This window comes from Sus scrofa, chromosome 17 (assembly GCF_054392235.1).
Source record: "Sus scrofa isolate SSC_HxYL_T2T_F1_AM1 chromosome 17, Sscrofa_HxYL_maternal_Yorkshire_Landrace_v2.0, whole genome shotgun sequence".
NCBI lineage: Eukaryota > Metazoa > Chordata > Mammalia > Artiodactyla > Suidae > Sus > Sus scrofa.
In genome coordinates, this window is record NC_139399.1 from 44,338,824 (window position 1) to 44,349,394 (window position 10,571).

The window sequence follows — 10,571 nt, forward strand, 5'->3', positions numbered from 1 at the left end:
AGCCATCTGATGGCTATGGTCAGCAAGGGACTGGGTCATCTGGAGGCTATGGTCAGTCTACGGCAGAGCCAATAAATGGTCAAACTGAGTCTGGATCATCTAAGGGTTTGGGTCAATTGGGAGAAGTTTCAATGAGAGGCCAGACTAGTGATAGGTCGTTAATGATTATGATCAAACTGGGGCTGGGTCATCTGGTGGCCATGGTCAGTTTGGAAGAGGGCCATTTGGAGGGCATGGTCAGTCTGGATCTGGATCATCTGGTAGTTTGGGTCAATCCTTAGAAAGATTAATAAATGGTCTAGCTAGGAGTATGTCTTCTAGTGATCCTGGTCAGCTTGGAGCAGAGTCCAAGCTGACCAGGTCAATCACAGGCAGGGTCACTAAATGGTCAGTCTGGGGCTATATTATCTGAAGGTTATAGTCAATCTATAGCAAAGCTAATAGATGGTTTTCTTGGGTCAGAGAAATCTGGTGGTTTTGGTCAGTCAGGGACAGAGTCAATGAGTGGTCAGACTGGGAGTGGGTCATCTAGTGGGTATGGTCAAAATGGGACAGGGTCATATGGAGGGACTGATCAGTCTGGGGCAAGGTCAGTGAATGAACATCCTGGGCCTGAAAAATCTGCTGATAATCAGTCTGAGGCAAGTTCATGTAGAAGATATAGCCAGTCTGAGTCATATAGTAATTTTAGTCAGTCTGAAACTAGATCAGTGAATGGACTGGATCAGTCTAGAGATGGGTCATCTGGTATGTCAGGTCAGTCTAGGGCTGGGTCAGTGCAATGGTCAGCTTGGGGCTGGACCATCTGATGGCTATGTCCAGTCTGGGGCTGAGACATCAGGAGGAAATATTCAGCTTGGTGAAAGGATATCTAATCATATTCATTCTGGGGCTGCATCATCCATAGATTCTAGTCATTTGGGAGTGGAAATATCTAATGGCTCTGGTCAGTTTGGAGTTAAGTCATCTAGTGATCACAGTCTACAGCTGGGTCATCTGGAAGTTAAAGTCAGTTGGGGACTGGAGTTTCTTTTGGCTATAATCACTCTAGAAAGGGGCCACATAATGATTCTGAGGCTGGGTCATCCTTAGGTCATGGCCAGTCTGCACAAGGCATCCCTGACCCCTCTGGTTCTACTGGAGAGGTAAAAATCTGGAAATCCTGGCCAGGTGGGAACTTCAGTGGATGGCAAGACTCCACAACAGCAGAGTCCAGTCAACAGCAGTGCATGGCCTCTGCCAGATTATCACAATCAAGGAAGAGGTGTTAGAGTGGGATCTGGAAACCCTCTTAGCCAAAAAAAAAAAAAAAAAAAAATGCTCTTAACAAAGACCTCATGGCTCAGGAAGGGCTACTGGGAGCCATCATTCTCAATAGCCAGAATCTGATCAGGGATAATAAAATGCTACTTGAGATCCTCCTGGGCAGCAAGACCTCCATCTGCTGGCAAAGATCACCTCCTGGAGGCAGCTGGGCCCTTGGCTCTGAAAGGTTTGCTCTGCAAAGTATCTCTGGGGGACCTCTGTGGCCATAGGAGTCTTGTTGGTATCAACAGTGTTTTAAAGAGTGTAATTCCTTTTGGGAAACTCAACAATTGGTGAGTTGGAGTCCTTTAGTTAAAAAGTAGTTCCTCCAAAGCATTGACTAGTGAAGGTTCCAGGTATTTGAAAGATATCACTCAGTGCTGTGCGTGTCAGAGTTTCACTCACCTGTTTAGAAAGTTGCCATTGAGAAGGCAACATCAGACACTGCTTTCTTCTCCAAACTGTCAACCCACCTCCCAACGTTCTCAACCACTATGGCTTCATCCTTTGGATTTATGTAGGCTTGTCCAAGCCCCTCCTAAATTACAAATAACACTGGAAAAGGGGACAGCAGAAGCCCTTCCTCATGATAACTTAGTTATTATTTAATACCCCAGTGATTAAAACATCATCTTTATTATAAGCTCACATCATAGTTACAAATTGATGCTTCGGATCTGATATCTATTTTCCTTAATGCCTTTGGTGTCAAATTTCCTTTAGCAACTGAACTGGAAAAAAAAAATCTGTTACTGGCTAATGTTTTCCTTATCCAGAACTAATAGGAATGGGCTTTGGAATGGAAATCTAGATTAAGGATGGAAGGGCCCAGGATGGAGGAAAGGCCACAATGCAGTTTGCATGTTGAGTTGAGAAGCCTGGAATTTCTGCTTTTTCACTTTCCCTCACTCTTCCCATTCTACAGGTTCAAAATCATTGGCTTTGATACTGTCCAGTCATCATGGAAGGTCCATCCTTTATCCAGCCTCCAGCTGCAGTTTCAGACCAGATTGACAATCAGTTTCCCAAGGTGAGTGACGTTCATGGCTTCAGAAGGGGGACATAGAAGAGAATTCCTGGTGACAATAGGCAGTTTGGAAACACCAGCACCAAAAACAAACAAACAAAAAATGGCCCTTCACTACTTCCAGCCTTAGCCAGGAACTCTTGACAGTATCTATCTAAACTCATAAGCTCCTTAGGGATGGCTATTAACAGTAAGGTAGGTGTTTTGTACGCTTTGTTTTAGCAACCTCTGGGGGAAAGTTAAACTATAAACATAAATGTACAGCCCAGAGATAATGGCTGTTAACATTTCAGATTGCTTCTTCCAAGACTTCTTTCAGCATCATTTTGAATGGCAATAAATATTCCATCACATACTTCACTATGATACCTTTTAACCACTCTTCTCTTGTCAGATACTTGAGTTGTTCCTACTTTTCACTTTTATAAATAATTCTGTGATTATTATCTTGACTAATACATCTTTGTTCACATCTCTGATTATTTCCTTAAGATTCTCAGAAGTGTAATTGCTAGCTTTTGATGAGTATTGGCAAAATTGTCCTTCAGAGAGATGAAAAATGGTGATAAAAATGTAACTAGTATTTTGAGTGCCTAACACATTCTGGGTTCCACACTAAGGGATTTTATGAATTATCTCATATATTCTTCACCATAACCTTAGAAGGGGGAGGTACTGCTATCATGCCCATTTTATAGAACAGAAAACAAAAGCTCAGAGAGGTTAAATTAAACTGCCTGTGGGCAGATGCAATGTGCCTATGATATAGCTGGAAAGAGGTATATTTCTAGATATACTCTCTCTCTCTCTCTCTCTCTCTCTCTCTCTCTCTATATATATATATATATATATATATATATATATATATATATATATCCAGACATATATTCCAGTATATTATAGGTGTGTGTGTGTGTGTGTGTGTATCCAGATACATACATGATATATCTGGAAGGAGGCTGGTGATTGTATGACCCAGCAGGGTTGCTGGGTGGGGGGGGGGTGGTTATTGGTGGGAGGCACTGTGCACTTTCTGTATCTTTTGAATCTTGAGCCATGAAAATATATTACCTATTCAAAAATAAAGTGAAGGCATTTAATTTACTTCTTAATATATACTGAAAAACAATAAATTAAAAAATATACAGAACACAGGCATCATTAAAAATAGGTATATGCAGCACCTCTCTCAACCACAAATGCCAATGCTAGTTTCCAAGTCTGAGGGAAACCTTTAGAACAGCCCCAAACATTTGTTCTGGGAGGGAAGCGTTCCCTGCACTGCAGAGATGGGGACCATGAGTCCAGGACTTGCCCCTGGGTTTGGCCTGGGACCCAGGGAGCACCCTGGCTGTGACTTCCTAGGTCACTCTTGCTTGGTCCTCCCTCTGGGGCTTCCCCAGGATCTCAGCTCACACAGTCCCTCTTGCTGTGTGTCCAGGATGCTCAGCTTCCTCAGCAGCTTCATGACTATTGAGGTTCCCTTAGGGCTGCCCCAGACCAGATCCAGCCAAGTCCTGTTCAGTGTGAAGAACTGCCAGCCCATCATCACCAGGATACGCATGCTGGCAGGGTAGGTACTGTGCTGGGAGGGCTGGGCACTATGCAGGGTGCGGTTGAGGATGATGCTAGGCTCCATGGTGGCTACCAAGCTCACCAGGGACCACAGTCAGGATACTGGCAAATCACATCACCACAGCATCTCCTCTTATTTCCCTCCTTTATCCCCGAGGGAACTGAGGTTTCTAAACATAAGAGGATAGCATCTTGCTAGAAGCACATGTCTTCCTTGAAAGTGGTCCTGCCTATGGTGAGCATTGCCTGGTCCCTTGTCTGTGCTCATATAGAGAGATTCTGGGCAGGACCTCTGTCATATCACCTCTCATGCTATGTTGTGGCTGAGTTCATATGCCTATGTGAGCTCTGTGGAAACAGAAGCTACCTTATATTCATCATTTATTTGTTTGTGTATTTATTCAGAAAACATTAAGCCAGCCACTACAGTGTTGTTCCTGGAGATACCCTGGAGAAGAATACAGAGAAGGATGTGTAGATGGTTGGCTAGATAAACGAATGGGAGGATGAGTATGAGCGTGGGTGGGTGGCTGGGAGGATGAATGAGTGGATGAATAGATGGATGGATGTAAGGATGAATGGGCATAGGGATGGAGGAACGGATTGAAGGGTGAAAAGACAAAATGATGAATCAAAACGACTTTTGTGGACTACCCTGAAAACCTAAGCTTGTTTCACTAGATGAAGTCTAAAAATGTATGCTTACTTAATTTAAGAGCAATGAGCTAAGTAAGGATCAATCAAATTCTGTAGTACAAATACTTCAAACAGGTCATTTTTTTGAAAGATGTCCAGAGTCTGGGCTGGAAACCCAATCACCACCTAATTGGTGATATCTAACAGTATTATTTCATGGTTGAGAAGGATGCTGTAAGTCACAGGTAGGTGCTATAGCTCAGGAGTGCTACAGTGAAATTTCATTATGAGCTTTAAGAGAGAGGCAGGCTAGCTGAGATCTGCCTGGTATCTGAGATCCTTCTTGTTCCCAGATTCTGAGTTAAACACCGTAGAATAGAGATCACAATCTTAAATGCATATTAGGAGTAAGAATTAAGCATAAATTAGTAAGGGAGCTCCAGTTAAGAGAAGTACAGCATACAAGTTCAATTTCAATTTTAGGGATGCAATAGAGAGTGGTGGGGTGTGTGGCAAACTGGACAGCATATACCTCACCAGAAGAGGGCAACTCCTCTTTGGCTCTGGTTCTAGTTGACTATGGCTGTGAAGGAAAGTAGGCCCAGTCCTGCCAGTTTTCTGTATTTTAAAAAAAAGCTGGAAATTCGGATTTTATGCAAAGTCTCCTGATTTTTTAATTCTGGAAGCTCACTGTAAAATTTTAAAAGACTGTTCTTGCAAAAGAAAGCACACCTATGGATCTCATTTGGCCTGCCACCTGCCGTTTTGCAACCTCAGTTTTAGAATATGGTCTCTAAGAGGGAATGTTCTCTCAGTACCTTAAATCAAGTCTCAAAGAACAAAAAGCCACCTGTTTGTGTGGTGACCGATGCCCTGCTGGTGAAGCGTTGAATGTCTTTTTGCCCATCTCTTTCTTTCGCTCATTGTATCTTCACAGTAACTCTTCATCACATGTTCCACATGAGAGGCACAGAGATGTTATGTAAATTAGACAAGGTCTCACAGCCAGGATGTGGTGATTCAAACAATCTGTGTTTTTGATATTATGGTAATTTGAATTAACATATGCCAAATACTGAGACTAGTCTCTGGAGTGGAGGAAACATTTTTAACCATTAGCCGTAATTGTCATTATTTCAAATGTCCCTGTTCCCCTTCCCTAGCCCATGCTCTACAGTGATGAAAGCCATACTGAAAAAGGTCCTGCAAATCTCCTTCCCAGATACAGTGAGCTTAACACAGTGTGCCCCGAGCAGACCCTAGGGATTAGCTGGAAAGGTTTTGTGGCTGGAGGCACAGAGAGGCAGCCAAGGCAGGCAGCTGTGTCTTTGAACTCTCCACCCTCCCAGAGCCTTGCTGTCTGTCCTTTGTCCAGGTCCTTGTTGCTGGAGAAGGGACATTTACTGATGCACTAAAATGTGCCAAGCAGCTAACATCTGTGGAAGAGGGAGATTTGTGTGGTGTTTATAAACACCTATGACAGAACTACTCAGTTTTATACAACCAGTCAGAGACTTGGCTGGGCTGGGCTGGAAGGGGACCCCATGTCTTCAGTCAGAGCAGCCTCTGCTGATCTGCACTTCAGCTCTGCCCAGTGGTCCGCTTCTGGTTCTACATCATCAACCAACAGCTGAGCATTCTGAAAAGTAAGTTGTGTTATGAGCTGGTACCTGCTCTCTGGCTTAGACTATTGCAGTAGCCACCTACCCATGCCTGTCTTCTCCCTTTCATGACTCCCAAGTTTTTCCAAATCACACCTCTGATCAGAATCTTCTGTAGGAGGTTCAAGTTCAAAGCCTCAAGACTGGGCAGTCAAGGTCTTTCTTTTCCTCCCCAGCCATATTCTCCTCGGCCTGCCTCAGGCTGCTCCAGCCAGCTGCTCTCAGCCATCCCCTACTCTCCAGGCCCTTTCAAGATGTTATAGCTTTGCTCTGAATGACTTCCCACACCCTCCTTCTGCAGCTGGAAAATTCCTGCACCTGTTCAAGATGTGACTCCAATGGGTTCTCCTCCCCAAAGCCTTTCTAGATCTCTCCAGGTAGAACGACTCCCTCCTCAGGATTTCCATCACATTGGGCATGCCTATCCATCACGCCTATCCAGACTGTGTAGTAATTGTTTCTTGGCTGTTTCTTCCACTAGAACAGAAGCTGCTTGAGGGCAGGGACTCTGTATTGCATGCTTTCTTGTGTTTGTCTGATGGTTCCTAGTTAGGCACCGAGGAGGCACTCCATGTATGCTTATTGGAACGTAAACTGGAGATGAAAGGGAGGAACATCTATGTATGGAACAAAGAGCGAAAGTATAAATATGAACAAGTGGAAATATCTATGGAAAATGGATGGATAAATGAATGGATGAGTAGATGAATAAAGACAAGGACATGTGGACAGAATATGATGGAAGGAAGAAAGAATGGAAGAAAGGGAATTTAGAACCTAAGTGGATTGATGAATAGGTGGAAAGAGAGGAAAGAGATAAAATAATGGATAGCTATAAGAGAAGTCAGAAAGATGAAAGATGATGGAGGGTTGGTGGTGTAGATGGATAGATGGAAAGAAGAATGGACAAAATTATGAAAGGAAAGAAAGAGGATAAATGGATGATAGGGTAGTTATATGGATGGGTAAGTGAGTGGATGAATAGAAGGAAAGAAGGGCCTGTTACTATTATGTGGGATGATGGATGATGAAGAGGTGTGTGGATAGGTAATATATGGATTAATTGAATGGGTGCAGGCAGGAAGGAAAAAAAGGAAACCAGAGAGATGGATGGAGGAAGGAGGGGTAAAAGGAAGGGAGGGAAGGAACCTTAGGTGGATGAGTGGGTGGACAGATGGGAAGATGAGCAGAAAAATGGTGGTGAATCAGGGTGGAAGGAGATATGGATGGATGGATGGTTTACTGCCTGCCAAGGTGAGACTGTTCCACTCTTCTTGCACAAGAAGATGGGAGGGCTTTGGGGCTACCGTGTATTTTCCAACAGTTTGGGAATGACCTCCCTCTTCTGGATAAGTCTGTGTATGACAGGGACAAGACAAATGAAAGTGTTTCAGTCAACTTGATCTCTTGTCCTCCCTTCTCACTGCCACCTCTCTTCCTCTCTCTTCCTCAGAGGTCCACTCATTTGAGTTATTTAGAAACCTCCACTCTGTTCTCTCTGGACTGCCCCCGTCATCCAACCATATTGCCTCCTGGACTTTCAGGTATGAGCAGCTAAGGGCGGCCCCACCCCATCACTCCTGGGAGTCTCCTGGGCCAGGCAGATGCACCTATGCTGCCCCATCCGGAGAGGTGCATGTGCCATGGTTTTGCACATAAGTAGTCTCAGCCGTTGCTTTGACAATGCAGCTTTGGGCAAGTCCCTTAACTCTCCATGTTTTGGTTTTCTCATCTGTCAGACGAGGAAGATGCTCGTACCTCCACAGTTATCACAGAGCATCATTGCCAAGACACACATTTCCCCCACATTGTAACATTTCTTTAAAATGGCATATATCCCGTACTCGCTGGTACGCCAGAGTTTAATTGACAATTCTAAATTTTATTACTGGCACGTTAAATAATGTGTATCTTACTCAATGGTATCTTGGCACACATGCAATGTAAGTAATGACAAGACGAAAAGGCATCTGATTATGTGTTCAGAACAGAGTAGGAACTTAAAAACTAGCAGTTCCTTGGACTTTGATTAAAATACTTAAAGCAAACGTTCAAGTTAGTTACTTGGCATCACAATACACGAGGACCCCCCCACCATTCCTCAAATGGAGGAGTGGCCCAAGGTGACTTCAAGTGCACTCTTCCCCTCCCAAGCTTCTTCTTTTATTTACTTTTTATTTTTTATTTTATTTTATTTTTTTGTCTTTTGTCCTTTTAGGGCCATACCCAAGGCATGTAGAGATTCCCAGGCTAGGGGTCTAATTGGAGCTGTAGCCACCGGCCTACACCACAGCCACAGCAATGCCAGATCCTTAACCCACTGAGTGAGGCCAGGGATCGAACCCGCCACCCCATGGTTCCTAGTCGGATTCATTTCCACTGCGCCACGACGGGAACTCCTACTTTTTATTTTTTAAAAATTTGTATTGAAGTATAGTTGATTTATAATGTTGTATTAATTTATGTTGCACAGCAAAGTGATCCAGTTATACATATATAAACATTCTTTTTTGAATATTCTTTTCCATATGATTTATCACAGGATATTGAATATAGTCCCCTGTGCTACACAGTAGGACCTTGTTGTTTACCCATTTTATATATAATAGCTTAACATCTGCTAACCAGAAAGTCCTGCCCATCACACTCCCTCCCACTCACCCCTTAGCAACCACAAGCCTGTTGTCTATGCCTGTGAATCTGTTTCTGTTTTGTAGATAAGTTCCTTTATGTCATATTTTAGATTCCGCATAGAAGTAATATCATATGGTATTTGTCCTTCTCTTTCTGCTTCACTTGGTATGAGAATCTCTAGTTGCAACCATGTTGCTGCAAATGACATTGTTTTGTTCACTTTTATGGCTTCGCCTAGCTTCTTCTAAGTATGAACATGATACTGCCAGCGCCCCCTGCCTTATGAGAAGTCTTGAATTACAGAGAAGGTGCTTTGTTCCACAAAGTAGGACCTTGGGACTTTAGTCCCTGTGCCTCCCAGCACTCAGCTGTTCTGGGTGAGAGTCAAAAATCCAGATTTTTGGAACAGCTCTGCCACCAACTCCCTGTACAACCTGCGCAAAGCCATTCCTATTTCCAAGTCTTCTTTTCCTTGTCTGTGGTCCCTCTATTGCAAGGTCGTTGTGAAGATTAAGTGAGAGGCACAGAGCTTGGCCTAGCAGGTACTCCGTTAATGTGGGCTTTCTGGTTTTTCCCAGGACAAATGGTTCCCAGCCTCTCTCATTCACTGGCTGATTGAATGTAAGTTTTTTCTTCTCATGCTCATCCCCACCGCCTCCCAGCCCTACTCCCATTTTTATGTGGAGCTGTTCTTTGTCCAGAGTCCTGAAAGTAGGTGTAAAATGGAATCGCAGAGTGCTCACTTGATGCAGAATCCATGCCTTGAACACCACGGAGCATCACTGAGCACTGGCTTCCTGGATGCGAGCTCCCCAGGGACCAGTGACACCGTAGGGTTCCTGAGCTCGCCCACTCCCTAGTGATGACTGTGACAGTGGGATTCTGGGGTCCTAGTCCTCAGTGGTTCTGGCTATAGAGAAATTTCTGGAGTAGCCCATTCCATAGTGATCCGTATTAGAGTGGAGTTCCTGGGACAGCTCTCTCTGTGGTTACCACTGCCAAGGTGGAGCTCCTGAACTAGTGTCCTTCATGGGGAAGAGTATTGTCATGGGATTCCTGGGATCACTCCCTCCATAATGATTCCTCTTTTAGTGAAATTGCTGAAATTTTTGATACCATAGCGATCAGTGCTATGGGACTTCTGGTCTACCTCTTTCCATAGGGACGATTACTATGATGGATTTCCTAAAGTATTTCACAGTCGTGATCAGTGAATTGGAATGTCTCATTCCACTAGGTTTCTAAGCCAGCCCCTCCCTCGATGATAAAATGAGGCTGCTCTTCCTGTTATGGTTAAGTTCCCAGGCTATCCCACTTCATGGTCAAGAGCACTGTGGCGAGATTCCTGGGATAACCCATCAATCTATTGTGAGAAGCTTTCCAGTAGCGCCAACCCTGATTTCTGAATCTTTTTCTTTTCTTTTCTTGTCTTTGTAGGGCCGCACCCGCGGCATGTGGAGGTTCCCAGGCTAGAGGTCTAATCAGAGCTACAGCCGCCGGCCTACACCACAGCCACAGCAATGCCAGATCCGGGCTGCGTCTGTGACCTACACCATATCTCATGGCAATGCTGGATCCTTAACCCGCTGATCAAGGCCGGGGATCGAATCTGCGTCCTCATGGATCCTAGTTGGGTTTGGTAACCACTGCACCACGATGGGAACTTCCCCCAATTTCTGAATCTTAAATGAATGTTTTTCTTTCTTTTTTGGCTGCCCTGCAGCTTGTAGAGT

At 44.2% G+C, this 10,571-nt stretch overlaps 1 pseudogene; it reads left to right on the top strand.

Annotated features, from left to right (window-relative positions):
* The first annotated feature begins 200 nt into the window (after positions 1–200).
* Positions 201–9,356, top strand: LOC146395261 (uncharacterized; annotated as a pseudogene).
* Positions 9,357–10,571: the final 1,215 nt, after the last annotated feature.